We start from the raw sequence: 23,107 nt of genomic DNA on the forward strand, positions 1-23,107 counted from the left end.
ATCCCATTTATCAACTAAAGTGAATAACAGTATAAAAAAAAATAAAAAAAAGGGTTTTGAAAATAACACTTGCATCACTGGTCTCCTTTTTTGTTTATTCTGAGGTTCCTTTTTGCGGTTTTTAATTTAGAATAAATATATTTTTTTACATTAGTTTCATCCATGCACCAAGAAAGAGAGCAAGGCGTTGTATATTTTAGGACGTTAACCTGGGTAGTGGGAAAATATGGCCCCAGAGACAGTTTAGTGCAGATGTAAATGGAGTATTTTTGCACCTACCAAGCTGAACCAATTCTCCATCCCACTACATGAGTGTTAATGCCTTCTAGAGTGCATTCTCGATTTCACTCAGAACTGGCCTTCAGTTTTAATGAAATAGATTAGGAACACTTGGCTGTGCTCTGGAAGATGTTATCTCCTATGAGATCCAAATGAGGGACTGCTGGATTGAACTACAAACTGTTAGTTATTGCACATTCTTTTTGCTAACTAAAGACTCTATCTTCCTTTGGACCAAAACTCCTATACCAATTTCCCTAGTTTTAAAACAAATATCTCCCAATTTCTCTGACAGACAAAAGACACAAGCAATGATATGATAAATGATGTAACAAAGACAGGTCCCCCTTAAATAGATGATTGCTGAAATTAGGATGGGATAGCGTTTCCACAACCCTGTTGGCTGAGATTGTTAAGCGCACAGGGAGCTGCACAGATCACATACTGAAGTTGTTATGAGATGTAGCTACAATCATATCATATCCCAGCACTCAACATCAGTAGCCGGCAAGCTGTGGGAACCAACCTCACGCTCCCTTTATTTAGAAAATGAACCGCTCAGTCAGCAACCTGGCCGCAACAGAACCCTTGGAGTGCCCTTGTAGCACGCGTGCCATAGGCACGCTATTGCTGCTTTAGGCTATTCCCCCATTGAATTTCCATAAGTATCTACATTGCATATTTGTTAATCCATAATCCAGCCCCACAGAGAAACTTGCCTGGTGAAAAGGTGACGCATATAGTTAAACAGAACAGAGAAATCATTTGCTTCCAGCAACAAAGCGGGGTCCCAAAATAGCCATAGACTTGAAAACATGGTTTTAATTGTTGGCTAAACTGCTGTACGCTAATATAATAATGTGTTTTCTGTAAATAATTTATTTAAATGTGTTTGCCACCCACTATAAGTGCATAAGACTATTAATGAATGAACAGATGGACAAGAAGTCTAGAGGCAAGACACATCTTGTCTAAACATTGTGAAATCACAGACTCATTAAAAAAAAAATACCTGAAGTTTGCTTAGTCTGTTGACAAAGTAGCTGCATATGCATACACACAAGCATCGGGCACCATCACAGAATGCACGATATACAATCTACAGATATTGTTAGTGGTATGTAAATATTTTAAGAAGGAAACTCTCTATACTTATATTGACTTCCTTTACCAATGGCACTAGATTTGTGTTTTCCCATACTCATATGTCACATTCTGACTTCATATCTAGACAGAATATACTCATCTATATGCAGATGATACTCAAATCTACCTGTCTTCTCCTGAACCTCTAGTTTCACCCTCCCTCCCAACATTCAAAAACTCAAAACCCACTTCTTCAGAGAAACATACAATCTTATTAGCTAGAAATGACCTGCCACTAATACAACCCCTACCTCTTCCCTTTCGCCATACCTTATGTTTCTCCTCACCCCATTCCCTCTAGCTTGTAAACTTGTGAGCAGAGCCCTTGCTACATAATGTATAGTTTTTGTTTCTGTCAGTTCTAGTGTTGTCATATACCCTGAATATAAGTATTGTAAGAAGTACTGCCTAAATTGTTGGCTAAAATGAATAAAAGATGTGGACTGTTGTTCATTACATAGTTTCTATGACAAATCCAAATGATTGTCTAACCCATAAACATAAAACCAAATGTGGGAAATGACATGTCTGGCACACATAAAGAGGTGTAATTACTAAATATTGAGAGCGTGAAACCTTGGCCGAGTCTGGTCAGCCAGGTTGTATTCTAACTTGACTAGCCACTCGCATTCTTATTGAATGGACCCAATTGTAGACTGCAGCACTGACATGCCATGCTTAGACTCTTACTATGACATTGTATATATACATATATACATTAGCAGGTGCAGCCACAACCTTAATGGTAGGCTGAAGGGAGGTCTTTGGCTGTTTTTCTGGGCATAATTAGTGTTGCTGCAAGAAACTGGGGTGCTTCGGACAAATCCTGAAGGTAATGTGAGTTGCAGACAACAGTTGTACTGATGCAGTGTATGCACACACTAACCGACAAAAAAATATATTGCGTTTAAAAAACGAACATGAAAGGACATTAGAAGAAGCCCCAAATTACTGGCCAGTATTGATTTGATACGAGGTCTTTACAGTGGTATCAGCAGCCCTCTCATAATTTAAAGGCAACAGGTCATTAAGTCATTGCCAGAGCTGGAAAACATTGTAAAAAAGTTATTTTTGTACTTTTAGTTAATCCTTAAAATCAACAAAAACATGATTAAAATTGGAGTAAATCATACAACACTTACCTTGCAGTCTTTGCATAACATTAGCAATGTCCCTTGTGGATCTACCGGCTGGCCGGGATGTGGCCATGGTGCGAAGGGTTGTGGATGTTTCACTGATGGATTTATTACACCACAATCCGTCTTTAATCTGTTAGAAAATATCTTCTCCTGCTCCCAGAAGCATCATCTATCTACTTTCTATCCTAACTCGGCAGATGATGCCTGAGTCACTGCTGACTGGCGTCCAAACAAAAGACCTGTCACGATTCTGGTGCTGGTCTATTTTGTTCTCTTGAGTTCTGTCCTTCTCACTAAAGGCTTGAGCTGTCTGTAAAGATAAAGAGAGAGGCTTTAGAAGAGCCGGACATTGGTGTCTTGCAAAAGCTAAAACCTGTAATCTCATTAGCTATTCTGACAAAGATTGGCAGTGCAGGATATACTGTGTCCCTCTTGCCAAGGAGACAATTATTGTTGAAAGCATACTTAGTCATGGCGTGTGAAGCAAAATATCCATAAACAAATAAAATCAACTGTCTATGTGCCAGCCATCAATACATTTTATTTCAAAGACGTTAATGCAATGTGGAATTTCCTTTCTATATTTAATAACAACTTTATATCAACGGAGTATATTAAATGTATATGATTAGTCTAATGGTAAAAACCCTTTTGGTTTTTAGTAAAGCATATCATTTTAATCCATGTATTAGATAACTCAAACTACAGCGTTAGATCAGTAGCTATTTGTTTGCAACATAGAAAAAGCCCAGAACACTTTTGTGTACTCCTACAATGCACCACGCACGCCACCAAGATCCAGTACATGCCACTCAGTGTATTATGTTTCCCATTATACATATACATTTCGCAATAACTTGATTGCATACTATTATATCATACATAAAAATCCCCTGCCAACCATGTGTAGTAGTTTGAGAGTTTAGATTTTCACACACTCAATATAAAAAAAGCATTTCTATGAATCAGTATGGATTTTCCACTGGGTCAATTGATTACGGGACCTCTGGGGAAGGTTTTGACCACTGGGTGTGGGAACGAATGGTACTTAGTCCTGTGCAATCATTTTATGCCTACCTACTCATTGTCCATTTATGGGTGGCCACCCCTGCGTATGGCTAGTCCTACCTCCTCCAGCTGGCTACTCTTGATCCCCTACTTCTACACGGAGCAGGAGGTTGAGGCCTCAGGGGTAGCATACCTGGGAATTTGATAGGTAAAAGGCCGATAGCTGTTATTTCCAACAACTTCCCCAGATAAGGGTCCTAGTGTACAAATGTCATAATTCTTTATTAAATATTCACATTGTTCCCCCCATTGTAAACACTTGATTCCCCACACATAAAGGGAATAGAAACCTTTGCACATACTCAAGGATATGATTTCTTGTAGCTAAAGGCTTCCATTAGTGTAAAAGTGAAGCTCAGTGTGCTACAATTTGTCAGTAAAATGGGTGTTCCCTTTTTGTAGTATAAAATACATCATGGGTTTTATTATACATGTACTATGCAATGACAGATACAGTAAATTTGTTCACAATTTTTTTGAAATAAAAAAGAAATGTACATTGTAATTTAATATAATTTTCTAAGGTCACTCTTGACTAGGTCTATCAAGTGAGTCGTAGTTGGTCGCAAGTTCCTTACCCCATAGATGTAAAATATATTTTCATATATACAGGATGTGATCATTTTCATTGTAAAGACACATTTTTATTTTGCTAGATTCTATAAAAGGAAAGGAAATGCCTGTAATTGCTTCATTCATAATCATGATTGTAAATTATACTCTTCATCAGTGGCATATTCAGCACTTCACTTGGTTACAAAGCAGTGATAATGTAAGTCAAACCAGGTGACAATCTTAGATTGTGATACAGTGTGATTTTTGAGTAGCTGCTGAGCAAACAAAATATGCTTGCGAGCTGAAAATAAGGTGCGATCAGGTGGTTTTGATAACTCATGTTGTTTTTAGGTGACATAAAATGCTCATGCTAGGGAAGAAGGGCCTGGGTTATGATGTCATATATGATGCCATCACTAGATGCAAAGGTAGCCTATACTGAAACAAGGAACACACACAGACAAACATCTCCTTCTTCTCCTGCTAGACACTAGAATCACAGATCATAGGGGTGCAAAGGGATTCAGGGCCCTTTGGCCCAAGGCTTTTGACTTGAAGTATAAAAAGGTACAAATAAACTAATACAATCTATTGCTTATGGATTTGAGCATCACACTCTGTTCACTTACATTATGTAAATGTTTTGAGCTACCAAAATATGTATTTCAAAAATCTATTGATTATTGCCAAATTTACTGACATAACCGAGACTATTAACGCTAGTGTTTTGATTTATTGGCAATTGTGATTTTTGCATTCAGATAGTATAAAATTATGAAGGCTTGTGGCAAAGTTGCATTTGGAGGACATCAATGTCCTTCCTTGTACCCCAGCTAAAGATCTGCATGCTGTCTTCAATATATGTCAGTCTTTACTATGTATGGGACACCACAGCAAAGAATGTAAGTAAAGCAATGCCGATTGCCCAAAACTGGGTAAATTGTTATAGTTTCTTTTGGAAAATCAGCCGTGAATGGTGCTTAGACCATAAGCTCTGTACCTCTGGATAACTAGATTAATAAACAACTAAATACATACATCTAATAACTAAAACATAACAATATGCCATTGTAATGTCCTTTTAATCCCCACATACAGTTTTACTTTTTAATTCTTTAGAACAATTCCTAGTTTACAGAAATTGTTACCTTCCATTGCTCACTGTGAAATATACAGTTTATTTTCCATTTGTTCGAAAGTGGAAATGCCTCTTGTGAACAGATCTAAAATTGAAACAGGAACAGGCAGAAAGTGTATTACGGATGTAGGAAGACAATTAATCTTTTGTGAAGTGGCAACATCAAGAGTGGAGGCCACCTTTTAACTAAACTTCCCCTCAGCACTAAGGAAATGTTTTTTAACATCTTAACATGTTGCAAAATTATACAAACTCTGCTTATACAAGGGCTTTACTTGTTTTAGTTATCTTCATTTTTATCTTCAATCTGTACGACTTTGTCAACGGCATTCACTAGCTTGGATATTATAATGCCGTGTTTCCTGCTGTTTTATACGTGTATAAATTAGTGTATTTACAAATGCCGTTAATTCTCTCGCCCACTTGGCAGATCTGTACCTCCACCGTGCCACCACTCAATGGGTAGGTTACAAAGGAGATCTCTCCAAATGGCCCATTTACACTATGAAAGCCTGGGCCGAGTTAGCACAGTCTGTATAGCATGCGTTACAGGGTGCTGGACACCTTGAAGATATGTAGCTCTGAGATACTATGTTATATACCAGGAGCGTCCAACATGTGGTCCGTGGGACCTCAAGGTGCAGCCCGCGTGAGATCGGCAGCCAGGGCAACTGGGATCACAAGGGCCCTGCTGCTTACCTGTGGGAGGGTCTTTTGTACCGCACAGAGGAAGCGGAACCCAGCAGAGTCACGTGAATGTACGTGACATCACATGACTCTGCTCCATTCCTGCTTCCTCTGTGCAGTTCTGGGAAGAGAACCCAGAGGGAGGCCATGGCCCCTGCTGAGGTCTGTGAGCGGCATCGAGAGAGCTGCAGTGCAGGTAAGGGGGCAGGGGTGGTTGTTTGAATGAGTATGCGTGATTGAGGGAATAAATCTGTGAATGAATGAGTATATGAATGAATGGGTGTGTGTGATAGCATGGATGTGTAAGTGGGGGGGCATGGTACAGGGTGGCTGTAAGTGATGTGCAGACCTCATACTACAAGGGGAGCAGCTAGCCAGGTTTCAGCATGTACTGGCTGACTTGGCATGATAGGAGTGTGATTGCTGTTAGCAATCACACTCCTATCATGCCAAGTCATATTGTTGAGTTTTTTTGGTTAACACACCAAAATTGGAAAAAAAAATACAATAACAATATTAATTTATATATGATTGTTGACAGCAATCACACTCCTATCATGCCCAGCGAACCAGTACATGCTGGAATCTGGGTATGCCTGAGATTGCTGTTATCAATCATAATATAATATATATATAACATATATATATAATATTATGATTGTTAACAGCAATCTCAGGCATACTCATATTAACATTGTTATGAAATGTTTTGTACAGTTTTGGTGTGTAACTTACGTTTTTTTAAAGTGTGGGATTTTTTATTATTTTTAAAGGTGGGGGGTCATTTTCGGTTTTGGCTAAGTGAACCCTGAATTTTCGGTTTTGGTCCAGAATTTTCATTTCGGTGTATCCCTAGAATAAATAGCACTATTTCACTTTTACTTATCCAGAATCCTGAATTTGTAGTCACAAAACTTTCTAGGCCCAGAAATCAGCGAGAGGAAAAGTAAAGGGTTTGTGTCATTTACTTTATTTTAATCTGCTTATTTTATTAAAGGCTATATTTTCTCACAGTGAAAAATGAGTGCGGCCCTCGCAGGTATACAATTCTGATGAAGTGGCCCACTGCAGAAAAAACTTGGACATCCCTGTTATATACCGATGCTCTGCAGTGTGGACGGCATCCAAAAAGGGGGCGGCTGGGAATGTTGCCCTGGGTCAGGCCTAGGGTAGCGCTCAAAGTAAATATGCTGCTGACTACACCTTTCACAAACATCACAAACAAAAATAACACAGGTATTTTTTATATTGCCATTTAATATGGTTCCCATTTAAGGGTTATTTCCTTAAATGACACCACACAAGTTTGGATGACATTGTCCATACCAAGTAAAAAAAGAAATACAATTGACTGCATACACTGTGTGCATTAATATATTATTTCCCCAAATTCATAGCCACTATGTAGCTGGCATAATTCTGGAATGAATTAAGAGTAGAGTGATCTGAAACATGGCCAAAAGGCCCAGTCTGGCCATCTGGGAAACCAGGCGAATGCACATCGGCCACTGGCCTTAAATTATGTTTGCATCCAGGCCTGGTTTAAATTCCCAGTCCTGCAAAACATATTTTAGTGCAGGGGCGTCCAACCTGCGGCCCTCCAACTGCTGCAGGACTATATCTCCCATCCTCCTCAGCCAGCCCCTTAGCTTTTCAGCATTATAGGAGATGTAGTCCTGCAGCAGCTGGAGGGCCGCAGGTTGGATGCCCCTGTTTTAGTGAGTCTGTTCATATATTAACTGATAATTGCAATACCACAGGTTTAAACACCTGGTATAAAATCACGTATACAGATGTATTATCTGAGGAATTGGGAAATGTCTTGACATTATGATTTTATTTCAAGACACGGAGGCTCATATTGTGCATTTAACCCTTTCTTTACTCCAACAGCAGCAAAGAAAAAACTATACAACATTGGTAGAAAAAAGTAAATAACCATAAGATACACAATAACTCCTCCCACATCGTCATCATGGTTATATAAAGGGAAGCACTGTCCACACTCTTCCTCTTTCTTTGCTGCTCCAACAGCAGATAAGTATATTTCAGCTTTTCTATATCCATTTACAGTGTCAGTTATTGGTGCTTTATATTGTTCTTGATCAGCTCTTGCTGTTCATTTTATCGTTTTCGATTGTTTTCCTGCACCTCTCGCGTTATTCTTACCTTTTGTCTTCCCTTACGTTTTCTCCTGGCTTATTCCCCGCGCGTTTCTCCTTACGCGCGGTTCGTCAGCTGGTTTTCCCCCTTGCCTCCGCCCCGGCTGTCGCGGCGCTTCTCTCGCGTGCCGGCGGTGGAGTCAGCTGTTGCGGCGGCAGCGGGCACTTGCTCGCTTGTCCGCTCGCGCGTTTCTGGTGCCGCGGCTGGTTTTCTTTATTAGCCGCGGCCATCTTAATTCGTCCGTTTTTCGCCGCGTCACGCCTATTCGCGGGGCGTTGCGGTTGACGGCTTCGCGCGCTTCTGCCCCAGGCTCCTCCCCTCATTATCGCGGGTGCCATTTTGTCTGTGCCCGCGAGTGATAGGAGTCTTGGGAGAGAAGCGGTTGGTCTTTTTTCGGCTATTTCCTGCGTTTGAGAGTTAGAATAGTCTTCTTTCTCTCCTTTCTGGCTTGATTTTATAGTTACACGTTTCTGTTTCTCAGGGTTATTTTCTGTGATTTGTTTGCAGCCTATTTCTGTTGCTCTTCATTCAGGGGCATATCCCTATATATATTCATATATTATGGCTGGTAATGGTTCTCCCTCTGGGGATCTCTCTGATCAGGATGCTCCTGTGAGAGAAGGTTTGAACTCTGGTTTTGACCCATTAAGAGATTTAAATAATTCAGTTTCTCAGGCTATTGCCTCTGCCATGAATTCAATGACCTCGGCATTATCTTCATCCCTGGCCCAGGCTTTTCATAAGTCTTTTGCTGGTTCGGCCCTGGTCCCAGAACAATCTTCTGGTTCGGCCCCTATAGCTCATGAGGGCAAGAAAGCGGCATGTAAGTCACGTCATACGCGTGCGTCAGCCTCCAGAACATCTATGACTGATGGTACTAGACCCATCCTGGAAGGCGCTGTCTCCAAGCGCAAGAGAGCCCTTACTCGCCGGGCAGAACGGGCGAGGAAATGGAGGTGTGCTAGGGCACAATCCTCAAGCGCGTCCGACTCTGATGCAGGGTCGCCTGAGGAGGCTTGGTATGGGTCTGACTCTGACTCTGATTCTTCGGTGGCAGGTCAGACCGCGGACGACACGGCTCTCCCTTCTGAAGCCCCTGCTCCCGCAGAGGGTCCCCAGACTGCCCCTTCCTCTAAGACCTCGGAACCCTTGGTTCTGGATCAGTTTGGGGAGCCGTTCTTTGACCCCGAGGGTTTACATCATCCCCGCTCTGCCGAGTGGGTACCCTCTGACCATGTGGCCCGTTATTTGCAGGCCAGAGTCCGCAAGCCGCTGAGTAAAAATTCGAGAAATAAATTACGCGCCGAGTGTCCCAGGCCTATTGTCCCGGGTAAGGTTTGTGAAACGCCCGTCGTGGACCCTAAAATGGTCCAGTTTTTATCTAAATCGGGATGGAATCCCCGTAAAGGTCTAGAGTCTGCCTTGAGGGCCACCCAGGACAAACATCTTGACATTTTTGGTCCTCTGACCAAAATGTTCCAGCTCATCGAGGACTGGCTGGAATCAGGTACCCCTCCGGACCCTATGGTCCTCAGAGGCTGGATGCAGAGGGCCATATGTATTGCGGGAAATACTAACTCTTCTCTCTCCATCGAACGTCGTAAGGCCATCTTGTTTAAGATAGAGCCAAAGTTGTCCAACCTTGCCCTTACTGAGATGGGGAGTGAGGCTCAAGGTATGCTTTTCGGAGACTCATTTATTAAAGACCTAGGTCGCTTTGTGGGAGCTTTTACTGCTTTAGACAAGGCGCAAACGTCCATGCGCAAGGTTTTCCATCAACGGGTCTCTCCCAGGGCCGGCAGATTCAGGGGTCGTCTGTCCGGCCGTTCCTCCCAAGGCTCAGCTCACACGGGCCGAGGCTCCTATTCGTACTACTCGTCCCAGCGAGCTCCCTTCCAGGCCTTTTCCGGTGGCAGGTCTCCCTTCTTCCCGCAGCGAGGTCGCCCTTGGAGGGCTAGAGGACAACGCGGTGCGCAGTTCACCCGCAGACCCACTGGTAAGTCTTCCTCTCATTACCCATTCTTCCCGGTATCCTGTGGGGGGCAGACTCACCCATTTTTTACAGGTCTGGCAGTCCATAACCTCCGATTCGTGGGTGATTCAAACCGTGCGCGGCTACGTGATCGACTTGGTAAGCCTTCCACCTCTGCATCTCTTTCCCATGCCTTTCCATTTTTCCCGACAGGACTCCAAGCTTGTAGACCTAGAGATATCCTCCCTGGCGGAGAAACAAGCGATAGAGCGTGCTCCTCCAGACGCTCCGGGCTTCACCAGCAACATTTTTCTGGTTCGCAAGAAAGGAGGTGGTCTCAGACCGGTAATCAACCTCCGCCGTCTAAATTTTCACGTTCGTTACAGGCACTTCAAGATGGAGGGCATTCATCTCCTCAGAGACCTGCTGCTGACGAACGATTGGATGGCCAAGATCGACCTCAAAGACGCCTACCTCACGGTTCCGATTGCGGAGGAATCCAGGAATCTTCTGCGTTTCCGTTGGCGCAATGTGTCCTGGCGGTTCACCTGCCTACCATTCGGGCTGTCTTCTGCTCCTTGGTGCTTCACCAAGTTACTCAAGCCGGTGGTGGCTCTGCTGCGCTCCCGGGGCGTCCGCCTTATCATCTACCTGGACGACATGCTCCTTTTGGCGCAGGACAAGAGCGTGCTGCGCTTACACACCCGATGGACGCTGGACCTGATCCAAAGCCTTGGTTTTCTCATCAACTGGGAGAAATCCCGTCTCATCCCGTCCCAGCGTCTGGAGTTTCTCGGCTTTGTCATAGACTCCACGCGAGGCGTTCTCAAACTTCCGTCCTCCAAGCTGCATTCCATCAAGAAGGAGCTCCGCAGGGTCCTTCGTCTTCGCACGATTTCCATTCGTCACCTGGCCAGGATAATTGGCCTGTTGTCAGCCTCCATCCAAGCAATCTTCCCTGCTCCGCTTCACTACAGGGCAATGCAGCGCCTGAAGACCAACCATCTGCGCAGGGGAGCGTCCTATGCGGATTCAGTCACTCTGGACCCGCCGACGGTGGGCGAATTGCGTTGGTGGTTGGCCAACATCTCGGCCTGGAATGGCAGAGCGATTTTCGGGATCCAACCAGAGATGTCCATCGAGTCCGACGCCAGTTTACACGGTTGGGGTGCGAGATGTGGGGCGACGTCCACAGGAGGTCCGTGGTCTCAGCTGGAGGTTGGTCTACACATCAACTGTCTGGAACTCCTGGCGGGCTCGTTTGCTATCAGGAGTTTTTCCAAGTCCTGCATCAACACCTGTATCAGACTGCGCATGGACAACGTGTCTGCGGTTCGGTACATCAACTGCCTAGGGGGGACTCGATCGCCCATTTTGGCAGAGTTGGCCAAGGACCTTTGGTCTTTTTGTTTGGATCGCAACATCATGGTCCAGGCGGAGTACATCCCTGGTCTTTCCAATACGGTGGCGGATTGGAATTCGCGTTATCTTTCGGATGCCAGCGATTGGACTCTGGAGGGCCAGGTTTTCTCATCTCTTATGGCTTTGTGGGGTCCGCTCCACATCGATTTATTTGCCTCTCGACTGAACTCTCGTCTCCCACTTTTTTACAGCTGGCGTCCGGACCCAGACGCCCTAGCCGTCGACGCCTTCCTTCAGGATTGGTCCGCGGGACGCCACTACGCTTTCCCACCATTTGCGATGATTTCCAGGACGCTTCTCCAGATTCGCCGTCAGCAGGCGTCAGTGGTTCTCGTGGTTCCCTTCTGGCCATCCCAGCCGTGGTTCCCCAGTCTTCTGGACCTGGTGGTTGCGGTTCCTCGAGTGTTGCACTCCCAGTCTCAACTTCTTCGGGATCCTTTCGGGTCCCCGCATCCCCTGATTCTGGACGGCAGTCTGTCGCTCCTGGCGTGCTTGGTTTCCGGGGTTCCTGGTTGCTCCCAGGCCTTTCGGACTCAGCTCGGCAGCTCCTGGCAGGAGCGTGGTCGCCAGGCACTCACAGATCTTACCGTGCAGCCTGGAAGGCTTGGGCTTCTTGGTGCATGGGACGGGATCTGGATCCCTTTTCAGCTCCTTTAACCGATGTTGTTCAATTTCTCACCTCTCTTTTTGATTCAGGTCGCGCCTATAGGACCATCAATTTATATCGCTCGGCCATTTCTGCTGCCCATTTCGGGTTTGACGGTGTTCCGGTGGGTAAGCATGCCGTGATCTGTCGCTTGCTTAAGGGGATTCGGCTTTCTAGACCTCCTCTGCCGAAGTACTCGTCCACCTGGGATGTTAACTTGGTTCTTAACCTCTTTCTCGCTTGGCCCTCTAACTCTGCCCTCTCCTTACGGCAGTTATCGGCTAAATTGGCCATGCTTTTGTGCCTTATCTCTTGCAAACGTGTTTCGGATGTGCGTGCTTTAGATTGGAACGCCAGGTCCTATGTCCCTGAAGGCGTTCGTTTCGACATTTCGCGTCGTACCAAGACGGCGATTAAGACGGTCACTTACCCGGCTTTCCCGTCCAACCCTTCGTTGTGCCCGGTTTCTTGCCTTCAGGAGTATGAACGCCGCACCTCTCCTTTCCGGACTTCGGCTTCCCCTCAGCTTTTCCTATCTTTCCGCCATCCTCATCTCCCTATCTCCTCGGCCTCCCTTTCTCGCTGGATTAAGTGGGTGATGGCTCTAGCGGGCCTGAATCTCTCCAGGTTTGGGGCGCATTCCACTAGAAGTGCGGCTGCCTCCAAAGTTTTAGAGTTGGGGGGCCGTTTGGAGGACATTCTCCGTTCGGCGGACTGGTCTAGGGAGTCTACCTTCAAGGAGTTCTATTTCAAGCCTATTGAGCACGTGTTTTCTTCGGTGGTTTCTCAGCTTTAAACTTGCACAATATGAGCCTCCGTGTCTTGAAATAAAATTATAAGATTTTACTAAAACATGACGTAAAGTCATGATTTTATGAAAGACACGGAGGCGATTATTGTCCCTCCCTTGGGTTTGTTCATGTTTTATTTTTGCATCTTTTTATTTTTCCCCCCCGTCTAGGTGGTGCTGTTTGGTGGGTATTCCGGTCTTTCCGGTTTGCTTTGGTTACTGTTTACTGGTGTCATTATTTATTTTCTCACCTGTCTTTATTACGTTCCTTTTGCCCTTTTGCATTTTACATTCCTTTGGCTTTGTCTGGTCTCATGCGCCTGCTCTTTGTGTTATGGTCATTGTGACTTGGTTGGTTCTAATGCGCTCCACATTCTCTGTTCCTATTTTTCAGGCTGATTCCTGCACCCTTTTTTGGGTTCCTACAGTTCTGGTGCTCGGTCCTTTTTCTACGTTCCGGTGCTTGATGTTCTCCGTTGATTTGGTGGTTTCCACGTTGGACTCGCCGCGGGTTTTCTCTGGTTTTGGGTGACTGATCCTCGTCGCAGCCAAGAAAGAGGAAGAGTGTGGACAGTGCTTCCCTTTATATAACCATGATGACGATGTGGGAGGAGTTATTGTGTATCTTATGGTTATTTACTTTTTTCTACCAATGTTGTATAGTTTTTTCTTTGCTGCTGTTGGAGTAAAGAAAGGGTTAAATGCACAATAATCGCCTCCGTGTCTTTCATAAAATCATGACTTTACGTCATGTTTTAGTAAAATCTTATAATTCCACCTATAGTAATATTACAGCAATATTCCCTGACCCCTTATCACCCCTTTCTTCTCTATCATTGTGTATCATTTCTGATACTTTCAGAGGATATGAATAAATGAAACTAACAACGTTTCATCTGTGAAAGAGAAGTATCACTTTTAAAATAATGTGATATTTTATTCAGAACATGAGTCATCATCGAACAGGGGTGAAAGCTTTGCTGAGGAGGTGTTTAGCTCTGCGTTCTACTGATTCGCAAAAACCTTAATTATTATAATTATATATTAATATAAATAATAATGGTAATAATTATAATAATTAATAATTTAGTGCACTGTACAATGAGATCAGTTGTAATCAAATACTTGGTTGGCAGCTTTCTGTGGCCAAAACATCTGCTAGACATACATGAGAACTTTCAGGGATTGTCCTTGATAGTCAGAGTAAAAAGTCACTTGTTTCTACTGATCTACCAGTTGGCAGTAATCCCGTTCCTAATTGACTATTCTGAGTACACCAACAGAAAAAAATATTCGGTACGGAACTTCCAGATTTTATTAATGTGGCCTGAAAGGCACTTCCTGAACAGAAACTTTCCAAAATCAATAAAAAGTGTCTGGATTGTTTCCCAAGGCTATATTACAGTTTTTATTATTATTTACTATTATTATTAATTTTAATTATGGTCCACCATAGTAGTATTTTAACCCTCAATACTCACGAGCAGGGGATGGGAGTGAGGGGAATATACGGCAAAAAAGTTTTATTTTTTTAACCCCTCCGCCTTACCACACAGAAGGAGGCCATACCAGTTGGGGTTCCTGGGTTCCTCAGTTTCTTTCATTTATTTATTTGCTGGATAATGAAGCTTGCACTACTGAGGACATAGTGGATGGGATAATAATTCTTACATATGATAAATCTTTTTGTAAACAACATTTAGTGTATAAAATTTTCACCTTGACTTTCTTTTCAGGTGTAGCACTAGAAAATCTGATATACAATTGTCTATGAAGTATGGGTTGGGCGTTGGGACAAATATTTATCATCAACTGGACATCTTTTAGCGATTTTACTTCAAATATTGTATATATATATATATATATTTGAGCTTATTTCTTCAAACATTTTTGCTTGCAGTAGTGCTTGCAATAGTGGCAAAAAAGCAAGTGAAGGGTATTTTAATGCCAAAAAGGCAAATTATATAGATATATTTTTAACAATATATAACAATAGCTAAAAGCTAATATTTAACAATGTGTTAGACTGTGTGTGTCTTCCACTTACCTACCACCCTCTCATTAAAGTAAAACGTATTTTCATTACATCCAAGCTTCTGACCCTCTAGTTTTAGATTGTGACCTCTTGTTCTAACATTTCTCCTCCTTGGAAATAAACTCCCCCTTATACTTTGTTAAATAATTTTATGTATTTTTATGTTTCTATCACATTTCTACATATCATGCAACAAGTATTTAAACTATTGATTCGTCTCAGCAGATGAGTTTTTGATGGAAAGTCCACTTTGAATCAAACCAGGTTGAACATTGTTGTCTATAGCACCCATTGTTGTCTTAATCCCAGCTGTCTGTTGTCCTATCCTGGGTACTTATTCTTAGACCTTTTGGCCACCGTGCATGTTCAAATGCTGTAGGGTATTCCAATGGGAGCGTACGTCTTTATGCCACAACACTTTCCACATAATGGGGTAAGAACCACATGTGGCATCCGTACTGCTGGGTCTCTCAGCAGTCAGAACCCATATGTTTGTTTAATTAATGTTTCCTTCTCTGAACCCTTAATAAAACTGGCAAAACTATAAAACGGATGCTCATTTGCCTACGTAGAAAAATGTTTATACCTTTACATTTTCGAAATATCTCTCACTAGTATCCTATTACACTGATATAGCCTTCCCCAGCCAAACAAAACAGCAATAGGAAGGAGCATGGATCAACAAGCTGTGTCACATACAATAGTTTCCAAACAAATCTCATCTCATAAAAGATTAAAATGGGATTAGAATGCCAAAGAATTTAGTTCCCATAGAGATATGATACAGCCAGATCACATTTGGCACAAGTACAACATGTGCCATGATCACCTAAAACCAATGGCTAAGTTTATGAACAAATATGCGCCCCTCTGTCTATATAGTTTGATGGGTAAATATGATGCAAGATAACTGGACAAAAAAGAAGGGACATTTTCAACTATACAGACATACTGAAAATTATAGATCATCCTGAATAACTTCCGAAAAGGAAAAATCTATTCCAGGACATGACAACATTTTCTGTTGCACTTTCCACCTTTACACATTATCTTCCTGATCTGAATAAGTGAATTTATGCCCCTGTGTCTAATTAGACAATATTATATTGAGAATATAAATGCAGATTGAGTTAGTCCAGTAGTGTAAATAAATAAAATGAATATATGAGTATATAGAATCTATACATTTTTATTGGACTAGCATTCCGTTTAAAGGACTCTTGAAAGCTTGTCCTTAAAATTAGATGTTAGTCCAATAACAAGATATTACGGTATTTTATATTGCAGTACTCATTTCTTTTTTTTAAAAAAAGAATATAAATGTAAGTTAAGAACACAAATCGTATAGAGTGTGATTGCTAAACCTTTTGTTTTAATAATTTTATAGAATCAGTTGTAATTACCAGGCATTGAGTAAATATCAATTGTTCCCTGGTCAAATTTGGTATTACCAAGTTCAGTATATAAAAGTGGTATGGAAAACTGCAAGTTCAACAGAACTTAAGATCTTGCTGCTCAGAGATTGCTGTCATGTTCATACTAGGCACCGCTCAACCACTAAGTCCCTGTAATATGATAATTCATTAAATAATGCATTATGAAAGACATAACTGTTTCATTGGTAAAATAAGTTTGAACTGTGCTTTCAACCTAAATCCTAGCTAAATTATTCAGTATACAAATAATGAGATTTAGCTATAAACATGTGTTGTGTGTTGCTTTCTTCATTAAGAGATTGTGTGCTTCGGCAGCATGGGTGGCAGGTTTTGTCTTCAACTCGGATGGTTGGTTTTTACCAAATGGGTACTGGCAGTAAAATCAGGGTGATCTCAATTTGTCTATAATCTGCTGTCTCCATGGCAAAGCTAACCTTTTCAAAGCAAGTGTAAACTTGAGAAAACGTTCTTTGCATTATAGTGAAGAGACGGAGCTATTTAGAAATGGGTTGATAATGTCTACAGCGGAGACATTAAAGAAACCTTCATCGATTTAAACAGACCAATACTCCCTAGCAATATATGTCCCATAATGTATCACTGAAGACCCGTCCTGGCTATACGAAATACTTGATGGCTATTAGCTATCACATTGTGTGTTGTAAAGTATTTGTAGGCTTTAGAAACCAACCAGACATTTTTAAAGAACTATTCCTGGTTGTATGCACTTTAATGCTTATGATAGCTAAGTGTCCCGTACAAATCTTCATTTTTATCCCCTTGCAAATGCATGGAGGAATTTATCAAAATCACCCACTGGATTTGCACCATTTCTTTATCCCACCTCCTGCTTGCCACTGCAAATGCCCACTCAATGCCCAATTTCAAGCAGATAGAATGGTATGAAACACATGTCAAGAATGCATATTAAATAACTTACAAAGTTCTTCAATATGCATTATTTGCAAAAGAAGGGAAGTCCTATACAAAATACTAATGTTGGGAAGCTGTAGCTACAATTGTAGTTCCCAGACATACTTGTGTTTTTCAAACTCAGTATTACATAACAGTTTTAAAAGGATTCATTCAGCGTGCAGGTCTTTCAAATATAGGACACAGCTCTTTATAAATAAGTAGAATGCTATCTTGGAAGAATACTAATTAAACAAAACTTCAGGCTAACGATTATTGAAGAACTAGTCATGAACAATTCTTTCATAAAATAAATAATTAAAAAATAAAACAAGCCAGTAAAAAAAAAAGTGTCAATATTTTGGGTGGACCGTTGATATTTATACTATCGTTCAAGTTTGGGATCACTTAGAAATTTCCTTGTTTTTGAAAGAAAAGCTAATTTGGTCCATTAAAATAACATCAAATTCATCAGATGTGTGCCCCATTGCACAAAGAACGGTCCATAAAGACATGGTTGGATGAGTTTGGGGTGGAAGAACTTGACTGGCCCGCACAGAACCCTGACCTCAACCCCATCAAACACCTTTGGGAAGAAATGGAACGAAGATTCTCGTCAAACATCAGTACTTGGTCTCACAAATGTTCTGCTGGATAAATGGGCAAAATCTTGTGGAAACCCTTCCCAGAACAGTGGAAGCTGTTATAGCTGCAAAGGGGGTATCAACTAGACTTGGGCGCCAGCCAACTCTTCGTGGGGGAAATTTTTTTCGTTCTCCACGAATATTCACCCGTTCCTATGTTCGGTTTGGGCGAATATTCGTGTATTCTTCATGTTAGTTTTTTGCTGTTTTTGTAGAAGGCATTAATACAGGGTTAATGCGGTACGCAGCAGCTTTGGCGACAGGATTTTAAATGTCTGTACAAGCAACTCTATTGGTCGCTGGCAGGGACCTCCTCTGCCATCAGCCAATGAAGTGCACATGTACTTCATTGGTTGATGGCAGACGAGCCCCCTGCTGGCCACCAATAGAGTCGCTCATACTTTTAAAATCCTGGTGCTGCAACTCTAAGTGTTAAAGGTTAACGGGAGCGGAAATCCGTAGGTTCACCGTCAGGAGTTAAATGTCCATAAGGACCACTTTATTGGTCGCCGGCAGGAACCTCCTCTAGCTACCTACGGATTTCCTCTCCCGTCAACCCCTGCGATGCTGCGTAGATAAGGTAGGCTAGATGGGGAAGGGACCAGGGAGATTATTAAACGAAGACGAACACGATGATTCACCGCCATGTTCGTATGTTCAGTATTCGGGCAGAACAACGAAAACACACCCTTCGTGTTCATTTTCATGTTCGACCGAATACGAATGCACAAGTCTAGTATCAACGATATATTAATGTATATATAATACAATGTGATAAACTTCTTTGCTGGTGTAATGGTCAGGCGTCCAATACTTTTACTTCCTTGGACCACATGACCTTCCACCACCATGCTTGACAGCTGGTATAAGGAGTTTGTGCTGATATGTTGTGTTTTGTTTTCACCAAATGTGGTGAGATGCATGTCCAAACATCTCCACTTTGTTCAGATGCAACTTTGCAAACTTAAGCCGTGCTGCCATGTTCTTTTTAGATAGAAGAAGCTTTCTCCCGTCAACCCTTCCAAACAAACCATACTTGTTCAGTCTTTTTTCTAGTTGTAATTGATGTCTTTCATCCTTGGCTTTATGTTAACACACACCTGAATTCTCCAGACCAGCAAACTGCCAAAACCTTGGCTTGTTGGTGGTCACGCTTGCTGATGATCAACTAATCAAGGGAATTAATTAGCAGCACCTAATCTTCTACTTGCCATCTTAATTCTTATGGAAGCAGTAAGGGTGAGCTTAGTTTTTCACACAAGGCTTCTCCATTTTGGCTTTACTTTTGTGGTATAAATCATGACATGGTGAATGTTATTATGTCCTGATATATAAAACCATAGAATTGAAAGAGGCTGTACTAACATATCACTAGTTAATATAATAAATTGAATATTAAAGTAAGATTGGGACTGTACTCAAGAAGTTAAATATAAGTAACTTAATTAAATAAAAACACAGTTATGTACCATTCATAAACATCAACTTACAGACACAAATGAATGCTGGGCATGGCCACATATACTACTATGAGGCATTGAAGGCAGCGTCTATGGCACCTTACACACCAAGCTTGCGGTCGACTAACATACACCCATTCACCCACACTACCAAACACACTAACATATCTCAGACACATGAAAACCCAACTGACATCTCCATATAAACTCACTCTACCACTGCACACGGACACACTACACTGTACACTAACACCCAATACAGTTTCAAATCGTACACTGACATACCCCAAAAGCACACACTCAAAACCCTGATAAAAACACGCATCTTAACAGTGTACACTGCCACATACACTCATTCTAACACCCCACACATGTCTACCATGTATACTTACACATATACATTCATTGTAGCCATTGTAGCACCATGCACTTTTACTCACACACACAAACACCATACCCAGTCTAACACTTTACACATACTGTGACACTTACTGTACATAGTTTAATTTGACATTCACACACATACACACACTCATTTTAACCAGGGATAGACCTGGACATGGTTCATGTAGGACTTTTTTTATAGCTGTTGGACTCTGCAAACGATACTATCATTTTCTAAGTAGTGCCCCTGGGTTAAGCATGCGCTAGAATGAATCATTCTATTTTCATAATAGTATGGATACTGTAAAAATACACACATTTACATATACATTGCTCGAACAAAGGCCTGCTCATACAAATTTACCTACACATGCACATTGACATTTGCCCTTGCAGCCATACTCTTACTGGCCCTTAGACATACTTGGCCTAACATACACATAGTTTGAAAATAAACACACTCTCTCTCCCCTTTCTCGTTACCCCTCCCATTTTCTTTATCCCTCTAATGATCCCCCCTTTCTTCTTTCTCATTATCTCTTCCCTTTTTGTTTGTCTCTCCGTGATCTCTCCAACCACCCCTGCTCCTTGGGCAGCAAATTGAATGATGCTCAGGAGGAGGCCTGGGCCTCCCGGTACTAAGACTGGCCCTCAAGGCACCTCTCTCACCTGTCTTAGCACACCCCTGTTCTGGTGTCACCGCTGCTGGTGGTGTCACTCACTGCACCCCTAGCAACACTACTGTATATACAGTATATATATATTTATTGTATATATATATATTATATATATATATATATACAATATATATATATTGTATATATATATATATATGTATACAGTATATATATATATATATACTGTATATGTATATATATATATATATAGATATATAGATATATATTGGCAGGATAAAGAAAGATTAAATGATCTCAATATCTATGTATATTTTAGAGGAACGAAGAAAGAGGTGAGATGTGATAGAAACATTTAAATACATAAAATGATTTAACAAAGTACAGGAGGGTTTATTTTAAAAGAGGGAAGGCTGTTTCAAAGGAAGAGAAATGTGAGAACAAGAATTCATAATGTAAAACTAGGAAGTCAGAGGCTTAAAGGTAATGTAAGTAAGCATTACGTTAGTGAAAAGGGCGCTAGATAAGTGGAACAGCTTCTCAGCAAAAGTGGTAAATGCTAAAACAATGAGGGAAGTTAATCATGCATGGGATAGACATAAAGCCAACCTGAACGTACTGTTTAATCCAATCTGCTGAATGCAAAACATTTGTGACTAAATAGATCATTACAAACATTATTTTTATTATTACTGAATGCCCAAACCCTTCCCCCAAAAAATATTCAATAATGTAAAATTTTTCCTTTATCATAATTTTTGCCAGGAACACGTAACTGTCATGTGACGCAAAGCACCCAACGATTGCCTGTAGCAATAAAATGTAAGTCTCTTCTTAAATGTGTCTGTTGTTTTTGATGTGATCAAACCTTACGCAGAAGTAATATAATGACAGATCTGCTAAGGCTTATTTGCATACAGGAGAGGGCAGTTAATGTTTGGCCTAATTTCGACAGCATCATTCATTTTAAGGCGTTGTAAATTATTCACTAAGTACTCAAAACCTAAAAAAAAAACATCGCTGCTAGGCTTAAAATATAATAAGGATATATCATAATGAAATGTTTAACAGATTTAAATAAATTACACGTTTTAATGCCCAAAAAGGTATTTTGTGAAACGCATGGCACAGAATGGCAGCATGCTTTGCTGTGATGAAAAATATTTTGTCTTGTAGTAAAGTGGCATCTTATAACATCATACATTTAATAATCACGAGACTAAAACATAGCAAGGTTAAACTTTTTTGCCCTTCGCAAAAATGCTTACAAAATAAGATCCACCGAGAACTTTAGCGCTGTCATCATGTACCTGCCAGATGTTTGAACTGTAAAAATACGAGTTTAAAAAAGGAAACGACAAATGACACAGCCTAAAGGAGGAAATTCTGTTGACTGTTAGTTAACCATTGGCCTGCACTATTGGTCTGCCCTATCTTCCTGTGATCTCTATGCAATGCAGAGTCATGGGTCCAGCTCCAACCTCTACAGTGTCCTCCCACCTCCCCAACCTAGTGAAAGCCCCACTGCTGCTTGCTCTCCTCCCACCGGCTGTGCTGGTAACCCATTGCATTGTGTTTATTCATTACCTCCCCGTGATGTGTTGTGGTTGACAGGAAGCCTTGCTCCTTGGTAACCAAGTACAACAATTCAGTACTCTACTTGCAAACACACATTAAGACGCGCAAGACAGTTGCACAGATATCTTCGCACAATGTACACACCTTCACAAAAATCCATTTTAAAGAATCCTTGCATTTGCGTGAATACAAGCATTAATATAATGTTTACAAACATGTTTATAAATAAATATTTGTAACAGTGGCTGTTTAATGAGTATCTGTGTATCTATCTATCTATAGATATATGTATATATATATATATATATATATATATATCTATATATATCTATCTATATAGATAGATAGATATATAGATATATATACACATTACATGTTATAGCTAAAACATAATGTTGTACAAGGTGAATCATTGTGTTGTACAAGTCATAGGCTGTATTATATATATATATATATATATTAAATATTGTGGTGCATTCACATACATATTTGTGTGTGTGTGTGTGTATATATATATATATATATATATATTCCAAATAATTGCATCTGTTGCATATCAGCATTTCCACCAATACAGAAGCATGTATGCTTTTAAGTTCCAGACACAGAAATGAAACCTTAGGCATCAGTAATACAGTTTCTATTGCTGCAGGTGATTCACAGACCTCAGTGCATTCAGAGATTCCTTAAGACTCACCAGGATGCACCCCTCTTTCTGGATTCACCTCTCCAAAGCAGATGGTGCAGGCTTTCTTGAAATCAGCAGATTCTCCCCACTTGCATCATGCCTTTCCTCCCCCCCATGACCATTAGACGCGATCAGTCCTGCAGGATGGAGAATGTGGCACAGCAGCAGATCCTCAGAGCTGCATTCCCCCGCTTGCTCTTGCAGTATCCTTCCTGCAGCAGCCTCATCAACTCTAGTAAAGAGAAAATAATGCTGTCCTCAATCCTCAGTGTAGCACCGAGGCGGGGAATCAGGAGAAAGGGAGGGCGAGGAGGAGACTGAGTGTGCAGG

The sequence above is a fragment of the Spea bombifrons genome, chromosome 3 (assembly GCF_027358695.1).
Source record: "Spea bombifrons isolate aSpeBom1 chromosome 3, aSpeBom1.2.pri, whole genome shotgun sequence".
Taxonomy (NCBI): Eukaryota; Metazoa; Chordata; class Amphibia; order Anura; family Pelobatidae; genus Spea; species Spea bombifrons.